The sequence below is a fragment of the Pseudophryne corroboree genome, chromosome 1 (genome assembly GCF_028390025.1).
Source record: "Pseudophryne corroboree isolate aPseCor3 chromosome 1, aPseCor3.hap2, whole genome shotgun sequence".
In the NCBI taxonomy this organism is placed as follows: domain Eukaryota; kingdom Metazoa; phylum Chordata; class Amphibia; order Anura; family Myobatrachidae; genus Pseudophryne; species Pseudophryne corroboree.
Window position 1 is genome coordinate 179579545 of NC_086444.1, and position 22243 is coordinate 179601787.

General features: G+C 48.0%; 1 protein-coding gene and 1 pseudogene across 6 annotated transcripts in view; one reads left to right on the forward strand and one right to left on the reverse strand.

Annotated features, from left to right (window-relative positions):
* Window positions 1-22243, forward strand: part of ATG10 (autophagy related 10) — a 418616-nt gene that overhangs the window by 346252 nt on the left and 50121 nt on the right. The window lies entirely within an intron of this gene.
* Window positions 13632-13704, reverse strand: LOC134960989 (U2 spliceosomal RNA; annotated as a pseudogene).

Sequence of the window (22243 nt, forward strand, 5' to 3'; positions counted from 1 at the left end):
AACGATGCAGCAACTAGACCCATTTTCCCTGCAAAACATTCTTCTGCTGCTTCTCCACTCTGCCCAGACTGCATTGGTTGCCTGAATGTTTTGATCAAATATAATAAGTAATTCTACAAACATACAAAGTAATTTTGTTATGTAATTGTCATGTTTTTTTTTTAAACATTTGCTGATTAAGCTTGTAATATTTTTATATTTAGTTGATTCATCCCTTATACAGTACTTGCATAATGAAGCTATGTTATAGGATTTGAGTGCCCAAATGCCCTTGTTGAGTTTATATTTTGCCCTTCCTTTAAAATTATTACATATACTGTACTGTATGTAAATGTAAAACATGCCATGGAGATAGTTGGCTTCAATACGAATTATCTAAATGTGTGACTTCAATTAGTAATACCTGTCCTTGTGCCAAGAATAGAATGTTATTATGATCATCTGTTTGCTTCTTTGAGACCCTCCTCAGTAAATGCTCAGCCGCACAGATATTCAGTGGACAGGGTAGCCTTAAACTGGACCACTGTTTCCTTTTTTTTACTCCTTTCTCCCATTGTTATATGTGATGATGTGTATTGGTTTTTCCAGCCAGAACTTTGACTATTCTGATACTATTTTTGAGATCTGCTTAATGAACCTTGTCTCACAAACCTTATGCTGCAGTGCAGCAGAGCCCTGCTCCCTCTTACTAGGGGGCAGATGTATTAAGCCTGGTGAAGGGATAAAGCAGTGATAACTGGAAGGTGATAACCCATCAGCCAATCAGCTCCTAACTGTTAATTTACATATTGGAGCTGATTGGCTGGTGCGTTATCACCTTGCACTTATCACTGCTTGATCATTGCTTTATCACTTCTCCAGGCTTAATACATCTGCCCCTAGGTCTGGCAGCGCTGGCTCTCCCCAGTCAGCCTCATCTCACTGGTGCAAAGCTGCTCATACAGGGTAAAATCCCTTCCTAATGGTTTCAGCCTGTCTGTACATGATATAGAATGTCTGGCTTGCAAATACACCCATGTTGGGATCCGGTTGAGTTTTTAACTTTTTTTTTTTGGATTTTTTCATACTTAACGATCCACGTGGACTACGATTGGAACGGTAAAGTGTGCCGAGCGAAGCGGTAGCGGAGCGAAGGCACCATGCCCGAAGCATGGCGAGCGAAGCGAGCCTTGCGAGGGGATGCGGTGCACTAATTTGGGATCCCGGTCACTTTACGAAGAAAACGACACAAAAAAAAAAAAATCCTCATGTCGACCTTTAGACCTGTCGACCTAGCACATGTCGACCTAGAAACCCTGTCGACCTTCCATCCATGTCGACCTAGTGACTGTCGACCTATAGTGGTTGACTTAAACATTGTCGACCTAGACACTGTCGATAAAACGAACCACACCCCCCATGTTACCTCGGTGGGAGTGATAATATATCCCGAAGGAGAATCCTGCCCCCTCCTCCTGTACTAGCTTGCTGACACAGCAAATCCCCCTTGTATCCATGCATCAAAAGCTAGTGGGTGAAGGCCAGCAACAAAATCAGTGTTGTATATTAAAGGAGCAAGAGGGGACTAGAACGTGGACATCACCGTACTGTATCGCAATTTTGCACCAGCATTCCAAGGTGGGCGGAATGGTCGGGTGATACAATTTAAACAGGTGAGATAGCCAGAGGACAGTATGGATAGGCGTCAGAAGGGAGACAGCTGCACTAGTAGCCCATAGCTTTATTCCTCCCCCCGCGACCAGTCTACGATCCTAGGTAGCATAACCGACTGGTAAAAACGAAGGCAACTGTATACCTCCTTTAGGTTTATATAAAATGGCCTGCTCACATCTGGGCCTCCTGCCAAGGTAAATACAGTGCAAGGTTCTTGTTCAGGCATGCAGGACCCAAGTCCATGTGCTGTAGCATCCCTGTAATGAACTGCTATTCCAGCTGATTGAAGTCCTTTTCTGCAGCTATTAAAAAAAAGTGTGGATTTTCGGCTTGGATCAAAGCCCACCTAGTCTGTATAGCATACTTGCCTACTTTTGAAAACTAGTTTGAGGGAGATTTTAGCTGGTAGTAGAATGCGCCGCACCGATGAGAGGGCGTGTCATGCTCCGCCCAAAGGGTGTATCTAGCTCCACCTATGGGCGTATCTAGTGCCATTAATGGGAGCGCATTGTGCGCCGTGTCCCCGATTGGCCGTCCTGGTTGTGACAGTTCATGTGGAGATGACCGCAGGCAGCGCTGGCTTCTAGTATGTGAGCCGAGATCCACACTGTTGCTCCCTGTCATCAAATCCCCATCTTTAACTTGCTCCGATCTGCATGTCCTGCTGGGGGTAGAAGCGGCACAGATGGAGGTGTGTGTGTGAGCTCCCTGCAGAGCCTGGTAAGAAAGCGCTGGGTCCTGCTGCCGGGTGAGATCGCGGGTGGCCGGGGAAGAGGCGGAACAGATGGAGATATGAGCGCCCTGCATTGCCGGGTAAGCGCTGGGTCCTGCTGCCGGGTGAGATCGCGGGTGGCCGGGGGAGAGACGGAAAAGATGAGAGGTGTAAGTGTCCTGCAGACAGTGGCGGGTAAGAAAGCGGCTTTGGCAGGGGGAGTGTGTGTAAAACTTGCATAAACTAATTTAATCAATAAAAAAAGTCACTTCTCATTTTAGAGACCGGAGCCCCTACATAATATTGTCTTATAACAAGTTATACTTAAAAAAAAAAAAAAAATCCAGTATATTTACTTTTTTTTCCTGGCTACTTTTCATGGTGTACTGCAGAGAGAGGACATTGTATGTACTGTGTGGTATACTGTGTATAACATCAATATGTGGCACTACTGGAGACATTGGGGTCATTCTGACCTGATCGCACGATGTGCTTCTTCGCAACTGTGCAATCAGGTCAGAACTGCACATGCGCTGTGGCAGCATTGTGCAGGCGCGTCGCTGCCTGGCGATGGCAGTGAGGACACCAATGAAGAAAGTGGTCACATTAGTGACTGCAAGAAGATTGATAGGAGGAAGGCGAATATGGGCGTCAACTCACTGTTTTCAGGGCGTGGAGATCCGAATGCAGGCGTGTCCAGGCAATTGGAGGGAAGATGTCTGACGTCAATTCCAGGACCTGCAATGTTGAAGTGATCACACAGGGTAAGTAAATTTTACCCTAGTTTAGTTCTACACAAAACTTTTTTTGCAATAGCAGGGCTGCACAAGCGATCGCAGCCTTACTATGCAAAAATACACTCCCCCATAGGTGGCGACTAGTTGATCACACGGGCTGCAAAAAGTGGCAGCGTGCGATCAACTCGGAATGAGGGCCATAATGTGAATAAGCTACAGTATTGTGCGGCCACATCCCTTCCCTGGAAGACAACACCCCACCCCATGTTTTTTGGGCACTAGCTGGCCCTATTTACCATATGCGGTGGGGTGCCAATCAGTTTTAGGCACAGGGAACCAAAATGTCTTGTTACAGCATGGAGAGGGTGGGGCGGGCGTTACAGCATGGAGAGGGTGGGGCGGGGGAATAAAACATTTTAAAACATGAGGGGGGCTCCGATGCTGTTCCTTGCACACAGTACTAAATTGTCTAGTTACAGCACTGTAAAGAAATGTAGTATCCATTTTATTTTAACAATGTATTTCTTAGCAAGAGGTCCAGAGCCCCACATTTACCTTTCTTTGTAGCAGTACACATTTCACAGATTATTCTTCTGCCTCTCTTGCTGCCCATTCTCCTGTGACTGTGTGGTGGTGGTGGTGGTGCTGCTGCCAGGGGGTGGGGACAGACTCACAGAGAGGGACACCCAGGAATGGAGACAGCTGCTGCACTGACCAATAACCAGGGCAGATTCCAGGTCACTTGTGCTGCTGTGCATATAACTTGTGCTGCTGTGGGGATTCTGCCTACAATACATTTTTTAGAACCAAGTAAAAAGTATAGAAACCACCAGCAGAAAGTAGCATCAGGGGGAGCCTGGAGGAGGGAGAACACCTCTCAGAGAGGAGACACCACGGAACATGCTATGAGCTCCCTCCTCAAGCCAAGCCAGCCTTACAAGTGCTAGTCAGTGAGCTCCAGCCTCCTATTGGTTACTGACAGCTGTGCAGTGACAGGAGGTGGGGCTTCAGGTGGGCAGGTCAGAACAGCAAGGACTTGAAGTTGGAGGACGTCCTGCAGAAGTGACAGTAGCAGCAGCAGCAAAGTATGAGGGGAGTCAGGGAGGAGGAGGGAAGTTCACAGCTCTGCTGGATCCCGACACCCTGCACTTAGTTACCCATGTCCACATAAACCAGGTGGTGGCCCATAGCTCTCCTCACTACTGTACACACACATACCTCTAACCTCTTTACTGCCTAGCTGTCTGCTCCTCCGTGTTGCTGACTTCCCGGTCACAGCTGGTGTCCATTGCTGCTGTGATCGATCCACCTGAGGCACCCCCACTGTCAGTCAGCCGATGAGCAGCAGCTGCTGGTGTCGGCTCCAGTTACCCTCCTCTCACTGTACAGATGCGAGGAGGAGCATGCGGAGCTGGGACACGCACACTGTGATAGGGCCGGAGGATACAATTTTCGGGTAAAGCCGCCAGTAACTCAGCGGAGGCTGAACCCTTGTGTCTGACGTCAGGAAAATGCAGGCTGCACATGCCGGGGGCGGGACCTACACGGGCGGCGTCATGGTGTGGGCGTCGTATTATTTAGATGAGTGCCGCCTCATGGTTGTGGCTATCGGCGGCTTGCATTTGAATAATATGACATCCACTTCATGATGTTGCCGTGCAGGCCCCGCCCCCTGGCAATCCGGCCTTGCGCATGCGCAGTTTGCATTTTCAAAATGTCGAGTGATAAACCGGGAGAACCAGGAGCTTTTGCGGGGCAGCGGGAGGCTTATGTAAAAAACGGGAGCCTCCCGCTGAATGCGGGAGGGTAGGCAACCCTGCTGTATAGGCCCGTATTCACGGGCAGAGCTAGGGAGAGATGTGTGCTGAGCGAACCGCTCAGTACACCTCTCTCCCCCGCTCAGCACAGCGCGATGTTTGCTGAGCATGCGGGGGAAGACTGAGGGGCTGCTCATTTCACCCAGCGGGGGAAGTGAGCGAAATTCTAGATTGGCCTGCATGCACCAATCTAGCACAAGCGATGCGCGGGGCTGCGCATCGCTGTGAGGGGTACACACGGAGTGATCGCTGCTTAAAATGTAAGCAATCTAGTCAGATTGCTTAGATTTTAAGCAGCGATCGCTCCATGAGTACCCCCCTTATGTCTTAAGCTGGGCAGATATGGCTTCAGGTGTTTGGCAATCATTTTAACAAAAGGTTAATGTTGACATTCAGAAGAGATAAGGGACAGCTACAGGACATGAATCGGTCCTTTCCCTTCTGTGGGAGGACCACGCTATGAGCCTCTAGCCAGAAAATGTACAGTAGCCTTGCCATACAACTCATTCAAAACTTGCGGCATAGCGGGGGCGTGGTCTGGCTGCTGAAGGAAGCAGCTGTGTGTTGGCAGAGCTCCCGGGACTCACAATATAAAACACATAAACCCATACCCACCTGCAATCTCTATCCTGCCCCAATACTTTCAGAGCCCTTATTACACCCCCTGCTGAGTCCCCCGAGGCGCCGCGGAATCGGGGAGCAGTTTTAACTGCTCCCGCGGGTTGCGGCCTACGGGGACCATAGAAGCCGGGGCCTCGATTTTAACCCAGAGCCGGAGATGGTTCCGGGACCCGATGCCCGGGCTGTGAATCTCCCCCAGAAGTCTGGACCTCCTGCTGCCGCTAGCCGCTGACCGCGACTACACATATCTCCCCGCTCTCCACTGCACCCACAGCACTCCTACCTGACGGAGATCGGAGGAGACGCCGCGCGGGGCTGAACTGCCTGGAGCCCGGCGGCCATCTTGGAGACGGGCTCTGAAGAGAGCTGTGGAACCGGGGACCGAAGAGGAGTCTTCCCCCCGCCTGGACTCATCCCTGGCACCCCGGAGGCAGAGTCTACACCTGCACACATCGGGGGGCGGCGGCAGACGGGAGGGGAAACCGCGGGACGTGGCAGCGGCGACGGAGCTTTGGTGCACCCAGGGACCAGACGGAGGCGACGGCTGGTAGGTCTTTGCTGGCTTGCCGGTCCCTCGTTTCCCGGCGGCCCCACGGCACCCGCTGCACTCCCCTCGCTCCTTGTCGCCTAATCAAAAGGCGCTCAAATTAGGCCTGACTTCCGAGGCCCCCACCTCTCCCCTGCATCCGAGGACAAGGAACGGAAACCTAGCGGAGGCCCGGCTGTGAGTTCCGGGACCGGAACGAGACGCGGCGGACCCCAAAATCCTGAACCACGTGTGGTAGGCCTAATTACAATAACCTACACCAGCAAACAAAACACAGGGGTATTGATTATTTAATACTAAAAACCCTAATGACACACAGCACATTGAGGTGAATACGCCCCCTGGAGACCCTGCACCATTTATCCCCCCATATCCCATTAGGCCTGCAGAATCCCAGCGAGGTCTCTTTATAAAGCATAGTTTTACTATTATACCTCCTGAGACCAGCAACTCCTAATCTACAGTGACTGTGCCCTCTATGATTAATGTCCTGAGTTGGAGCTCCCTCTAGTGGCCTATCTATATACACAGTTATACACGTGTCACTCAAGCCCCTTTGTACTTTCACAAGAGAATCTGTGAAGGAGGTGGGCCGCTCCCTGGGAGCTGGCAATGCAGACACCTCATGTCTGCCTCCGCACCGCCGAAGAAACGAGATCTGACGCCATCTATATGCCTAGAATTGTAATACCGACCACCGACTAATGGCGTGCTAGTGCCATTCCACTGGGAGTCACCATGCTATAGGCACCTCATAACGCACCAAGCAAAGCCAAGTCTACACTTATGATAGCTCTTGCAACCAAGTACTCATCTACTCATTCTTAAGCATGGTCAGATCCTGGGGAAAAAAAAAAAAAAGAGGTAAAGCCACGCAACATAAGGAGACCGCGACCCAACCGGGGATGAGACCGTTCCTACAACCTACTCCCACAAGGCTATCCGAAAACCTCTCCCCCTCCAGCCCATCTTCCTGCCATTCGGCTTCCTCTGCTTCCCCGTCAACGATGGAACAACCTATCTTACACACTCACAGCGATACCACTCTTCAAGATATCCTGCAATTCATGAAAACACTACCAACTAAACAGGATATCCAAGATACTATGCGAAGAGAGCTGGCGTCAATCAAACAAGATATCTCACAGCTCTCTGAAAGGGTAAACACACTGGAAGAACACCGAGACTCCACTGATAAATTCCTGGGGTCCTTAACAGACGCCATAAAATCCCAGTCGGACGAGATAAGAGTGCTACGGTCCCGTGTAGTGGATTTAGATAACAGAGGGAGGAGGAATAATATCCGGGTGAGAGGGGTTCCGGAAGAGGTCCCCCAGACAGGCATAGTGGATGCCTTGACGATAATCTTCAACACAATTATGGGCAAAGACCCAACCACCGCCATAACATTTGATAGAGCCCACCGCGCTCTAAAACCAAGGGGGCTTTCCTCCGATCGACCCCGAGACGTCATATGTCGCCTGCATTATTACTCCCAGAAGGAAGAAATCATGAATAAAGCGCGTCGTATTGATGACTTGAACTACAACGGCGACCCTATTTCCATTTTTCAAGATCTCTCCTGGCACACCCTACAACAAAGGAAGATTCTTCGCCCCTTGACAGATGAACTCCGCAAGCGACAGCTGAAATATAGATGGGGTTTCCCTTTCAACCTACAAGTATCTTCCTCTGGCAAAATACACTCTCTCCACACCATATCTGACCTCCCAACCTTCTGCTCCGGTCTCGGCCTCCCATCTTTAAAGATCCCAGACTGGGACTTTGCCCCCCCAGATCTACATCCACCACAACCATCAAGAGGAGGGGAACCATGGCAAGTGGTCAGCAGTGCTCAAAAGAAACCCTCAAATCCACTTTCTCCACGTCAGGATCATCCCCCCGCCTGAAGAAATTACTTCCCACTATCTCGCTGAAGGAACTCTGCGGTTCTCTGTGTGAGAACTGAATATCTTGACTTTAAGGTACCGGGTGAGACAAGCCAAACACGGCATAGTGCCAACTTGACCTCGTTGTATTGTACCCTACCCTTTCCCCCCCCGGTCTTGTTCTTGGTCCCGGAGCTCAGCGACGAGACTCTAGTAGACGATGAGTACCTGTATCCACCGATGAATATTATTATCGGTTGTTATAAACCTTATTAAATTGGTTTTGCACTATCGCGATGTTTATGTTACAATAGTGCTTGTAGGGGTGACTCCCTTACCCCGATCCCGCATACGGCCGTCGTGCCCCATGGGGATGCTGGTTAATATACCTTCCAACTTCCCCATTGCGGATGTTACTATGTTTATGATGTTTCTATTCTTTGTAACCTGCTCTTTTTTTCACTCCCTTTCTCTTCATGGTTTCTTTAACCTTCTTACTTTTTCTTTGGTGAACTGTCCGAGTCCTATGCTTCTTAATGTTGCGATATAGTGTGATGTCTACTTCAAAAGTAATTAAATTCACTTCGATCAATGCAAAGGGACTCAATACCCCCGAGAAAAGATCCCATTTACTTCGGACACTAAGATCTGATAAGGTAGATGTAGCTCTAATTCAGGAGACACACTTTAGGATCTCCGCTCGAGGCCCCTCTTTAGTAAACCAAAGATATCCCTTAGCTTTCTATTCCAATAACCCTGACAGTAAATCTAAGGGAGTCGCCATAATCTTTTCCAAGGCCCTCCAAGTATCTAATGTCTCGGTCCATAAACTTGTCCCAGGGAGGTTGCTAGTAGTCCAGTGCACTATATTTTCCCAAGCATACACTCTCATATCCCTCTACGCGCCAAATCAAGGCCAAGTACCCTTTTTTCGATCCTTCCTTCCCCGACTTGAAGCACTTGCAATAGGTATAATGGTATTAGGGGGTGACCTAAATTGGTCCATGGATCCCTCCGTAGACACTTCTCCCCCAGCCCCGAGATTCTCTGAACACAAACATAGACAGGTTAGGAAGATCTTCCATGAATCTCAACTGGCTGATTCCTGGCGGGTCACACATCCCACCGATAGGGACTTCTCTTTTTTCTCACATCCACATCAGGTTTACTCACGCCTTGATTATTTATTCTTGGGCCATAGACACCTCCCCCTAATTGTAGAAGCCTCTATAGGCTCCATCACGTGGTCTGACCATGCCCCAGTATTTTTATCCTTATCGACCCCCTCCCGAACCCCCGGTCCTTGGACCTGGCGCCTCAATGAATCACTGCTATACGATACGTACTGCAAATCAGAACTGGATAAGGCATTGTCTGACTACTTTGATATCAACGATGCAGGAGAGGTGTCTAAAATTACGATTTGGGAGGCCCATAAATGTGTTATACGGGGTAAACTAATCCAATTAGGCTCATTTGTGAAGAAAAATAGTCAGGCCTTGATCACTACATTATTACATAAAATTCACGCCTTAGAAACCCGCCACAAATCCTCCCTGACTCCATCAGATTTGGTGGAGTTGTCCGCGGCCCGAACACAACTCCGAATCACCCTTAATAACAAAACTCAAGCCACTCTACGCAGATGTAATAGTAAATACTATAAGTGGGGGAACAAACCAGGTAGACTGTTGGCCCAAGCACTTAGATCTCAGAGACTGGCCTCCTTCATTCCTTCAATGAAAAACAACACGGGCTCCATATGCTTTAAATCTCCGGAGATAGCAACATGCTTTAAAAACTATTATAACTCCCTATATAACCTAGGTAACCCTTCCCAGACCCACGATCCCCTCTCCAATATGTTGAGAGCCAGGAAATATTTAGCCGATGTAGCATTTCCTCAACTATCACAATCCGCTCGGGAATCTTTAGAAGTACCTTTCACTTTAAATGAGGTAGAACATGTCATTTCTATCGCCCCCTTGCGTAAAAGTCCAGGCCCAGACGGTTTTACAGCCACCTATTATAAGATGTTTAAAGAAGTTCTTGCTCCCAAACTACTGCAGGCTTTCAACTCCATATCGGCCGAAACCCACTTTTCTAGACAATCACTTGAAGCACATATCACAGTAATTCCCAAACAAGGGAGGGACCCCTCAGTATGCTCCAGTTACAGGCCAATCTCCTTACTTAATCTAGATCTCAAATTCTTCGCGAAGCTGATGGCTCTTAGACTAAATGACTTCCTCCCGTCGCTCGTCCATAACGACCAAGTGGGCTTTGTACCCGGTCGTGAAGCCAAAGATAATACGACCAAACTCCTCAATTTAATCCATTTGGCCTCTAGCAGTAAAACACCCACTGTATTGTTGTCCACAGATGCCGAAAAGGCCTTCGACAGAGTAAGTTGGGACTTCATGAGAGCGGTGCTGGAGCATATTGGGGTGGGCCCTCGAGCCCTCCATAGAATATTATCTCTGTATACACAACCATCAGCTAAGGTACGGGTTAACGGGACCCTCTCTGATAACTTTTCTATCAGTAATGGAACGAGACAGGGCTGCCCCTTGTCCCCCCTGATTTTCGTCCTTTGTATTGAAGCCCTAGCCAGGGCGATCAGGGCTAATGACAAGATTAAAGGACTACAAGTAGGAGATATAGATTATAAACTTGCTCTATTTGCAGATGATCTGCTAACAACGGTCACAGACCCGGCGCTTTCGCTCCCCAACCTGATGAGCGAGCTGGACATTTTTAGCTCCATGTCGGGTTTTAAAATCAACACATCCAAATCCTACGCCCTTCATATCTCCGTCCCCCATTCGGTCTTAACCGATTTGAAAGCGACATTTCCCTTTCAGTGGAGAGACTCCCACATCACTTACCTGGGAGTTCAACTATCCAGCGACCCCTCACGTCTACTGTCACTGAACTTCCACCCTATTCTCCAAGCCATCAGAAATGACTATTGCAGATGGCAGTATCATAACCTCTGTTGGCTAGGAAGAATTAACGTTGTAAAGATGAATACGTTACCCAAACTGCTTTATCTCCTTCAGACCTTACCAATCCAGATCCCCGACTCCTGGTTCCAGACTGTGAGATCTTTGATTCAGCAATTCATTTGGCGTCGTAAGAGACCCAGGATCAGTGGATCTATCCTGACTCGACCACCTCAAAAAGGGGGGTTCTCGCTCCCAGATATTAAAATTTACTACCAAGCAATCCTCTTAAACAGAGTCTTGGACTGGACCAGGAGCCGAGAGATTAAACAATGGGTGGTCTTGGAAAGTTTATGCATACAATTGTTCCCAGAAATATTCCCGTGGCTCCCGATCTTGCCCAACTTACAACGCCCTCACCCGACCATTACTCCTACACTTTCTTTTTGGAAGGGGACACGACGAAGATCATATATCTCTTCTGTCTTTGGCCCCCTCACCTCCTTTCTCAGCAACCCAAACTTTCCACCTGGCCTCTCACTGGGATATTATCAAAACTGGGCGCTAGAGGGACTCTTTAGAGTGGGGCAGTTGGTCCACCCATCTGGGATTAAACAATTCTCGAAGATACGGGAGAAATGGGAGATCCCACAGACAGATTTTTGGAAGTTCCTACAGGTCCGACACTTCCTATACACAGATAATGCATATCGTGAGGCTTCAAGGGAGCTGACCGCGTTTGAAAAAATGTGTGTGGCTCCTATGACTCCCGTACACACTGTCTCCACCCTGTACAAACTCCTAAGTGCATCTGACTCCCTGACCTCCCCATTTTATTCAAAAGTGGGAGAGGGATCTAAACATCTCACTCTCAGACAAGGAATGGAACTCTATCTTTCTTAAAACACATAAGAGCTCCATCTGTATCCAGGTTAGAGAAACACAATATTAGATCTTGATGAGATGGTACAGACACCCCACTCTCTTACACGTCATTTCCCCATCCATATCACCTATCTGTTGGAGATGTCGTGGAGACCTAGGCTCTCTATTACACATCTGGTGGACCTGCCCCTCTATAAAAAACTACTGGGATGACGTAATTTCTATATCTGGTGCTGTTTTACATACTCCTGTCCCATCTGACCCGGCCTTTTGGTTACTAAATCATTCCACTACCCCAATTTCTACCTACAAGTCATCGCTATTAAGACACCTAGGCAACGCCGCACGAGCAGTGATCCCCACAATGTGGAAATCTCCCAGTCCCCCCACAAGACATACCTGGTTTTCTAGACTAGATTATTACATGAACATGGAAGATGTCTTAATGAGCGCCGAAGACAGGCGCTCGGAATTTACTGCTCTGTGGTGGCCTTGGATAGATTATAAAACATCGGACTCATATAAGACTTACATTTCCTCTGTAAAATAGAGCAGAAGACGGAAATACCTCCCTGACTCAACCTGTATAGGGTCCTAGACGAATAAACTTAATCATTGAAACATTGCACATATCCTACTCTCCTCACCACAACATACTCGGTTCAGTCACCTCACCTCTGTGATGTTTTCTTTCTCTTTTCACATATTATACACCTATTCTTTATTTTACTTCTTTAACCCAAAATGTTAATGCAGACTATAACTGTATGGAATATGCGATTATCAATATATGTACGCTCATGTTGACATATTATCTCGCTTTGATTGTTACCCAGAAATGTTTACAACCTGTTGTAAGTCTGTATTGTTACAATAAAAACAGATTATACAAAAAAAAAAACTTGCGGCATAAGTTTGCCGGATTCAATTTTTTTTTTTTCTACTTACTTGAATCCCGAGATGCGGTGCTTCTTCACCCAGTGTCTGTGACCAAACGTGCTGGGGGCATAGGTTCTTGGACCCTCTCCGAAAGGAGAAGGGCCCCATTACTCCCCTATCCCTCAGAGCCAAAAGGCCTACTGAGGGGAAAAAGGGACTGTGGGTCCCTCCTTGCCGAAGCGCAGAGGGACCCTCGTGTATCCCCAAGGTTGGCCGAAGCTTCCCCCTGGGGATCGAAAACAGCCTTTGGCCCTCCCCAAAAGGAGAGGGCCTCGGCAACTTGGGCAGAGGGTGGCCCATAAGGGTCTCACCTAAACCCCAAACAAAAAAACGATACGTGACAAAACTATACAAAAAAATAAGTGCTAGTGTGTTACACAGGTGCAAAACACGTGCATAAATAAATAAATAAGCCCCAGCCAGAAGGCCGGGGGGGGGCAGGGGGGGTATAAAATATGATCCTTGCCCTAGCCAAAAGGCCAGGGCAAAGGACAAAGGTGCAACAGAAGTAGGGGAAGTGAATAGTGCAAAGTGCCATACTTGTGCAAAGGTGGGCAGACATCACCAGTGCAGGTTCCGGCACCCCTGGCTCTTCCAGCACCAGGGGCACATATCACCTCGAGCTTCTAGTTGCTCCCGACCTCTCAGCCAGACCAAGCTTCATACCCAGTCTGTGCCAGGGTCAACCCCCAGTACGAGAGTGGATACTAGACCAGGCCGTTCCTGCTCCACGTAGGGGGTCCTATTTCAACCCCCAAGAAGGCAACGGATACTAAGCCCGGTTTTTCTCCACTCTCGACCAGAGGCCTTGCCACACCCCGGCATGGTACTCCACAAGGTGTTTCTCCATTCCACATCTAGGAACCTCTCACGCTCCTAGTGTAAGAACAGGTACTCCACCAAGTGTTTCCCTCGAGCAGGTACTACACTTGATCTTAGCCAAAAGGCCGAGAAGCGATTTTGCCGGATTCAATTAGCCACGCTAATTACAGTGCAAGGAAAAGTGCTTGAAGCCCTAGACTGTAATGCCCGGAGTCATGGTGAACCTGCAGCTAATGTGCATTAACCCATAGATTCCTGGATAAGTGCCCAAAGCTGTAGGTTGGGGCACCCGCGATAAGGGCAGGAAAGCCCTGCTTACCGTGGATTTTTGCAGGCTGCAATTAAATAGCCTAACCACTGCCACACCCTGCTGTAATTAGCGCGGCTAATTGAATCCGGCAACGTAAAGGCTTTGTAATGTAAAAGGAAGGTTTAGAACAGGGGTGTCCAACCTTTCACCTTCCCTGGGCCACATTAGAAGATGAAAATTTGGTTTGGGCCGCACGTAAAATAAAATAACAGTAACAATACTTGATCATCCAAAAAAACCATAGAAAACATAGTTAACATATTAAACTTACTGGAAATGAAGTTAGTGAGATGTTTGACATTGTTTCTCAGCCACCAATGCATCCCCCCCCCCCCACACGCACACTGTAGTCCTCTTCCTCTCCTCCTCCTATCCCTCCCCCCCCCCCCCTCCCTCCACACTGTGCTTCTTCAAGGGCCCACAAATGTCTCCCGCTGGGCTGAGCTCCGTGCTGCTGTCACGTGTGCCACTATGAAGTAGAGGAGGGCTACACTGTGACTGACAGCGGACCCCAAACCCCCCCCCCCCCTCCTCCCGGACACATTGTACTGCAGTGGCACCTGACTTCATCCTCGTTACCCCCTCCCCCCGAACCAATCTGCACTGTGGAGTTTAGACACCGCCGGCCTCATTTTACTGCTGCAGCGCTGGACATATAGTCCATCCCAGCTCCCAAGAAACCCCCCGGACACTGTATTGCGGCGTGGCGCTGGACTTCAGACCAGAACCTCCCTTCCCCTGACACTGTACAGCGGTTCAGACCTCCTCTCTCCCCCCCCCCCCCCCCCCCCCCGGGACACTGTACAGCGGCGCGGGCCACGGCCACGGACTTCAGATCTTCCCACCCCCCGGACACTGTACAGCGGCGCGGCCACGGACTTCAGACACCCCCCCCCGGCTCACTTACGAGTTCTTGTAGAACCAATTTCTCCGCTGTGCTCCTCTACTCACGTGTGCCGCTATGCAGCGGAGGAGGGCTACACTGTGACTGACAGCGGAGAGGGCGTGAGCTGGTGCTGGTCCCAGCGGCAGCAATCCAATCAGGATGTGCTGACAGCCTGCTGGGGCCGGCTCAGCTTCACATGTGGTGTCCGTACTCTGCAAAAAAAAAAAATGGATGGGGCGGGTGAAGCGCACTGGCGTCACCGTTGTGACGTGCCCCGACCGCAAGCGCCGGCAGTGTAACTTGAAACTTTAGAATTTCTTAAAAAATAAAAAATTGCACTGGGCCGCATTACTAGCCGACCTGGGCCGCATGCGGCCCGCGGGCCGCGGGTTGGACAAGCCTGGTTTAGAACAATCTGGGCATCCTCAGAAAGCTGAAGGAAACCACATTGGCAAGATATTGGGATTTCTTCTGTTGCCAAGATTGAAATTCAAGCACTTAATTTATAAATGTTTACACCTATATTTAAACTTTATACCAGACAATTAAGAAGTCACTTTTGCAATTATAATTAAAAACTTGCAGTTCATTGCTTTTTTTCTGCCCAGCTTTAAAGAACAACATATAGATACCCATATAAGCTACTTGTTGTAATCCTAATATTGATTGCATGAACAGATGTGTCCACTTACATCTAGTTTCCCTGCACATTGAACAGTTCTTCTAGTGACACTGTAGCGTTGAGCGTTTTTTTATGTGCAACTTTTCCATTAAAATGCAGAACGCATAAGCAGTTTATGCAGATTAATATGATATCTGGCATGCCTATTTTCTGTGTGCGTCTGCATATGAACTGGTACGTGGTTCCTAGAAAATACTGTAGTGTAGCATTTAGTATACAGATACAGCAGCGGTCACACTGAGAGTATAGGCATACTGCATATAATTTTAATCAGCAGAGTCTGCTTGCATAGCAATGCGAATAAGATGCGTTTTCAGCAAAAAAAAAAGACACCAGATGCTAACGAGGTTGCACGGGACCTGTCAGCTCACTCACGCCAGGCATCTCCCGCTGCGTGGTGTATTGAGGCAAGGCGTATGAGGACACTTCTGTATTAGCAGCAGGCATTGTATCCTGGAGTCAGATATGTGGCAGAGTGAACAGTAGATGGTAGTATAGTCAAACAGTTGTTCTTTGCTGTAGGGCTGATGCTTCACCCGCACTGCTTACTTTGTTGAGTTATAACAAAAAAATCATCTCTCATAAAATATCCATTGACAAAGAGGAGAGTTTACAGTGAGCACTGTAGTTATAAAACATTTTCGCACAGTAATAAAATATTTAATATGAGGACTACTGAATGACAGCATGTTTTATAAGAAATGTGCGTGGTTGATGTTACTGTATATTAGTAATATAATAGCTAACTGGATAGTCCTATTATAGAATGTGCACTATTCTACAAGACAGAGTAGCAAGCTGCTATATTATGTGCACTTGCTATGTTGCCAAGTATCAATATATAAATGTATGAAGAATGCTGACTTAATGCAAGCAAATAAGACATGCACGCAAATGTAATAGCACAAGATTCACCAGCCATTGCAGTTTATAGTATTAGATAAAGTGTAACTCAATGTATAGTGCAGATATACAGTGAGGGTAAAGGGACTTGGCTGCAGTAATGATACAGTAGTCATCACCATCATCAACGTGATGCTCACTCACTGCTGTATTAGAAATAAAAAAAATATGTAGTGGCGAAAATTTTCACATGTGGGCAGTATGTATAGAGAAGACTGAATAAGAGGGAGGGATCTACATGGATCCCTCTTTCCATACTCTAATTACTTCAACTGCAGAGTCTACTGTCATCTAAAGATAGTGTCTATTTCTCCTGCAGGGTCCACAGGGTATCCACAGGATACATTGGGATATGGTGGAGCGAGAGCAGATCTGCACCAAACAGTCAAAGCTTTCAGGCCTCCCAGCATGTATATTCCCGCCCCCTGGCTCAGGCAAATCAGTTTTTTGTTTGGTGCGGCAGGAGCCGGACCATGGTCTAAGGGCTGCTGGTTTTTAACAGCCATAAGCTTTTGTCAGCGCCATAACTAGGTGTGTGCAGAAGGGGCATTGCCCACAGCGCACACCTAGTTAGAGCGCATATTCCCCCTGCGGTCAGAGCCGGATTAACAATGGGGCGGATGGAGCTGCAGCTCCATGCCCCCCATTAAAATAGGCCCACGGCATCTGCTGAGCTGCTGCTGTAGACAGGAAAACATTTTCCTTGCTACGGCAGCTTTCCACAGGTCGTCCAAGCCCCTGCACCCCAGCCGCGCGCAACCCCACTCCTGCAGCGCCGCCCGCATATACTTGTATACTGATATTCAAGACGGCGCAATGGCCCTCGCTCAGCCCTCCCTGTGCCGCTTACACACTGATGTCAGGATGTGTGAAATCATGCTCCGCCGCCACCACCACGGTGCCCTGAAGGAAACAGCACAGCACTGCAGTACAATGTCTTCCAGCCCAGCAGACAGCTCTGTGAAACCGGCCTGATCCCGGCAGGATGACTGCTTGTCCTCCTGAGGTGGCAGTCCTGGTGGCTGCTGCGCTGCTAATGTAAGTTTAATTGAGGCACTGACTTTTAATATATGGTTTCTGTGTGTGTGTGTGTGTGTGTGTGTGTGTGTGTGTGTATATATATATATACACACACAGACACACACATAGAAACCATATATTAAAATTCAGTGCCTTGGGGGCAGATGTTGTGTAGACATACACATATATTTATACATAGACGTGTGTGTGTGTGTATATATATATATATATATATTTTATTTTATTTTTATGTCTATGTATAAATATATGTGTATGTCTGTACACCCCCCGCACAAAACCGGCACGCCACTTCCTTAAAATAGCTCGCCTGGGTGCCCTCCTAATGGAAGAGTCTATTTCAATATATGAACGTAGTGAGGTGGCACTCACGCGGACTCCAACAAAATGACTTCAAGTCTTTATTATAGTCTGTCGTTTCAGTTCTTTATTAGACCATTATCAAAGAAAGTCTAATAAAGGACCGAAAAATCAGTCTATGATGCAGACTGAGATGTAATAGCGCTTGAGTTTGTGCGGGATGCCAGACACACCCAGACATTTATTTAAAGGGGCAATCAATCATTTACAAGGCAAAATTATGCCTTGTAAATGATTGTTGCTTTAAAAAAATGTCTGAGTTCATCCAGCATCCCACACCTCTGGCTATCTTGGACGTTGTTTTGTGACTGCTGCCTCACTATGTGCATATATACATATTAATATATATACCGCACTGGCCACACCCCTTATCAGTAGCCGCACCCCCACTGAGGTGACACACAATAGGCACTTTCAGAAATTGCAGCTCCAGGCCCATGAAGACCTTAATCTGGCACTGCCTGCGCTCCCACTGCCCGTCCCTGTCTACTGCGCTCCCGCGGCCCGCCCCCTCTCTTGGCCCCTGTGTACTGTGCTCATACGGCCCCTCCTTCATCGGCCCCCGTGTACAGCGCTTCAGAGGCCCGCCACCTCTCTTCGCCCCCGTGTGCTCAGCTGTGCTCCCGCGGCCTGCCCCCTCTCTTGGTCCCCCTGTGCTGCGCTCCCGCGGCCCGCCCCCTCTCTTGGCCTGCAGTGCAGTGTACAGAGGGAGTGCTGGGTCAGGAGCCGGCAGCAGCACAGCCACAGGAAGAAGGAGAAATCATGTAAGTGGCTTCCCACACACTTCACTACATTACACTTCACTACATTACACTACACTACACTAAAGTACACTACATTACAGCCTAAGGGTAGGGGGGTTGTAAGGTACTCTGCCTGCCGTAATGAGTAAAAGAGGGCTCCACCTGCCATAATGTGTAAAAAGGGGGACTGTCTGCCATAATGTGTAAAAGGGGACGCTGTCTGCCGTAATGTGTAAAAAGGGGACGCTGTCTGCCGTAATGTATAAAAAGGGGACGCTGTCTGCCGTAATGTGTAAAAAGGGGGATGCTGTCTGCCGTAATGTGTAAAAAGGGGACGCTGTCTGCCGTAATGTGTAAAAAAGGGGATGCTGTCTGCCGTAATGTGTAAAAAAGGGGACGCTGTCTGCCGTAATGTGTACAAAGGGGGACTGGCTGCCGTAATGTGTAAAAAAGGGGACGCTGTCTGCCGTAATGTGTAAAAGGGGCTCTACCTGGTGTAGTGGCGCTACTGTGCAGCGTAATTTGAATAATGGAGACTACTATGCACTGTAATATGAATTGGTATTATTTTGTGGCCACACCCCTTCTCCATGAAGCCACGCCTCTATATTTTTCCCATGCGCCTGCAGCGCACACTGCCCCTATTTTACATAAAGGGGGGGCGCCGATGCTGTTTCTTGCACACAGTGCCAAAATGTCTAGTTACGGCACTGGCTTTTGTTATTCATTTTTATAGTCTTACTATTTTATCTGAGTGATCTTTCTAAACAGCGCCTTATACGTACCTTAGAAAGAGTCGCTCCAACAACTCCCCCGTCGGGTCGCGGCAGTGCTTAACCCACGAGTACAGTGTGACTTACTTCTTTCATTGCTTTCCGACTGTGAGTTACTCCCTGATGATTGAGGTACGCTACTGCCGTCGCATTGTCCGAACGGATCTGGACTTTGCCTGAATCAATGCCATGTATATGGCTCGGAGTTCCAATATATTTATTGGCAGGCAACTTTCTTCCTTGGTCCACTGACCCTGGAAGCAATTTCTTCCTGACACTGCTCCCCAGCCCTGAATGCTGGCATCCATTGTCAGAATTTCCCAATCTGATATCCAATAGGGTCTCCCTTTGTCCAGATGGGGTGTTAGGGATCATGGCCTTATACTACCCCTGGAGCCTATGATCCCTGAGGCCTGGCGCTGGTGCACTCTCGATGGTAGCCGCGTCAGCGACTGTTAGGTAGTCTCCTCCCAAAACAGTGCGACTGTGTGCGTGTTCCCCTCTAAGCGGAACCGATGCTTTACCTTCTCCGCGTGCTCCGGCCACAGCATGATAACGTCTGCTGGACTTGCTAGTTCATCCAACACAGACGCCCGCCGAAACAGCACTGTACTCGTGGGTAAGCATTGTCGCAACCCGGCGGGGAGTTGTTGGAGCAACTCTTTCTAAGGTACATATAAGACACTGTTTAGAAAGATCACTCAGAAAAAATAGTAAGACTATATAAATAAAATAAAAAAGCTTATGGCTGCTAAAAATCAGCAGCCCTTTGACCATGGTCCGGCTCCTGCCGCACCAAACAAAAAACTGATTTGCCTGAGCCAGGAGGTGGGGATATATGGACGGGCCCGTTGCATGCTGGGAGGCCGAAAAGCTTTGACCGTTTGGTGCAAATCCGCTGTCGCTTCATCATATCCCAATGTTATCCTGTGGACCCTGCAGGAGAAACTAGCGATGTCACTGATTGCAATGTGCCGCTCTTGAACATCACATAGGGGCCATGCTGCTTACTGGATCTCCCCAACAGAAATCTGGAGCATTCCACAGTGTATTATTTGAATCTTTCTTTCTATTGCTGTGTGGAATGGTGAAATAATTGAGGGGTTTACAGTTAGGTCCATATACAGTATATTTGGACACTGACACAGTTTATTATATTTTAGCTCTATACCAGAACATACTCAAGTCGTAGCTATATATGAATATGGTTTTCAAATGCAGACTATCAGTTTTTATTTGAGGGTATTCACAGGAAGGGTTTAGGAATTGTTTTATATTTAACCCCGTCTTTTTCAAGGGAACAAAATTAATTGGAGAATTGATTTAAAAGCTGTTTTGTGCACAGGTCTGGGCTATTCCTTTGATTTAGCAGGAGAAAGATCTGGAGCTCTCAGTGTAAGTGACACAAGCCATCATTAGGCTGCATAAACAAAAAAAAATCCATCAGCGTGATAGAGGGAACCTCAGGAGTGGCCAAATCAAGTTTGGTACTTTCTGAGAAACAAAGAATGCATTGGTGAGCTTGGCAACACAAAAAGCCCCGGAAATCCACAGAAGATATGAGTGGTAGATGATCGCAGGATCCTTTCTGTGGTACAGAAAAATCCCTACACAACATCCAGCCAAATGAAGAACACTCTCAATGAGATAGGCATATGATTATTCAAGCACCTGCACGGAGAGGGGGAGGGGGTGGGAGGAAGCTTATTAATTGCCCGAGCTTGTTCGAGAGGCTCGTGGGGGGCTGGGTCTGCTGCCACCACCCCCTTCCCCCCAAAGCATATACTTACCTTGTGAAGGCAAGCAGGACCCTCATCCTCTGCAGCGCAATCTTTCCAGTGACCTCTATAGGAAGATGATGCTGCACATTGAAAAGCAAAGACCCTGGCACTGTGCAAGAGCCTTTTCTGACTAGTGAACATGACTATCACTCATCACTGGGAAGATGGTGCCACTGAGAAGAATGCTCCCGCTTGTTAAAAATAAAGGTTTAAGCACTGTAGCACTAGGAGCCGCATTTTGGGCCTAATTCAAGGTTGATCGCAAAAGCAAAATCTTCCTCTAATGGGCAAAACCATGTGCACTGCAGGGAAGGGGGGGGGGGGGGGGCAGATATAGCATGTGCAGATAGAGTTATATTTGGGTGGGGTGTGTTCAAACAGAAATCTAAATTGCACTGTCTACATGGAGGCAAGCGTGACAATTACTTATTGATATGTCTATTGAGTGCCCCCCCCTCCTGATTATAATATCTCACTAGTTCCTTATTTGCCTTCTATTGTTACAACGTTGTATCTATTTGTTTATATGCTTATATAATCAATAAAACGTTATTTCAACAACAAAAAAAGAAATCTAAATTGCAGAGTAAAAATAAAGCAGCCAGTATTTACCCTGCACAGACACAATATAACCAATCCAAATCTAACTCTATCTGCATGTTATTTCTGCCCCCCCCCATCCCCCGCAGTGCGCATGGTTTTGCCCATTAGAGGAAGATTTTGCAATCAACCTTAAATTAGGCCCTAAGTAGTTTATTGATATTTTCACCTGCAGGGTCCACAGGTTATCCACTGGATAAACATTGGGATATAAGGTAGCGACAGCGGATTGGCACCAACTATCAAAGCTTTCGGCCTCCCAGAATGCAATGGGCCAGTCCCCTATAACCCTGCCTCCTGGCTCAGGCAATCCAGTTGTTTTTTTGTTCATTACCAGTTTCCTCCGAGGCTCCCACCATCAATTTATTTCCCGCTTCCGTCTGAGACGCTGTGTATCTAAAAGGACCCAGTCGCAGCATAGGCGTCTGTGTGACTGGTGCGTCGGTGTTCACTTGGGCGTCTGTGTTAACTGTAGGTTCACTGGGCGTTGGTGTACATTATTAGCATCTGGATCCACTCAGCGTTCACTAACGTATTGATCAATCTTGGAAGCGGGGTGAAGTCTCCCTGTATCCCACTCTCCTGAGCCAGGTGATACAG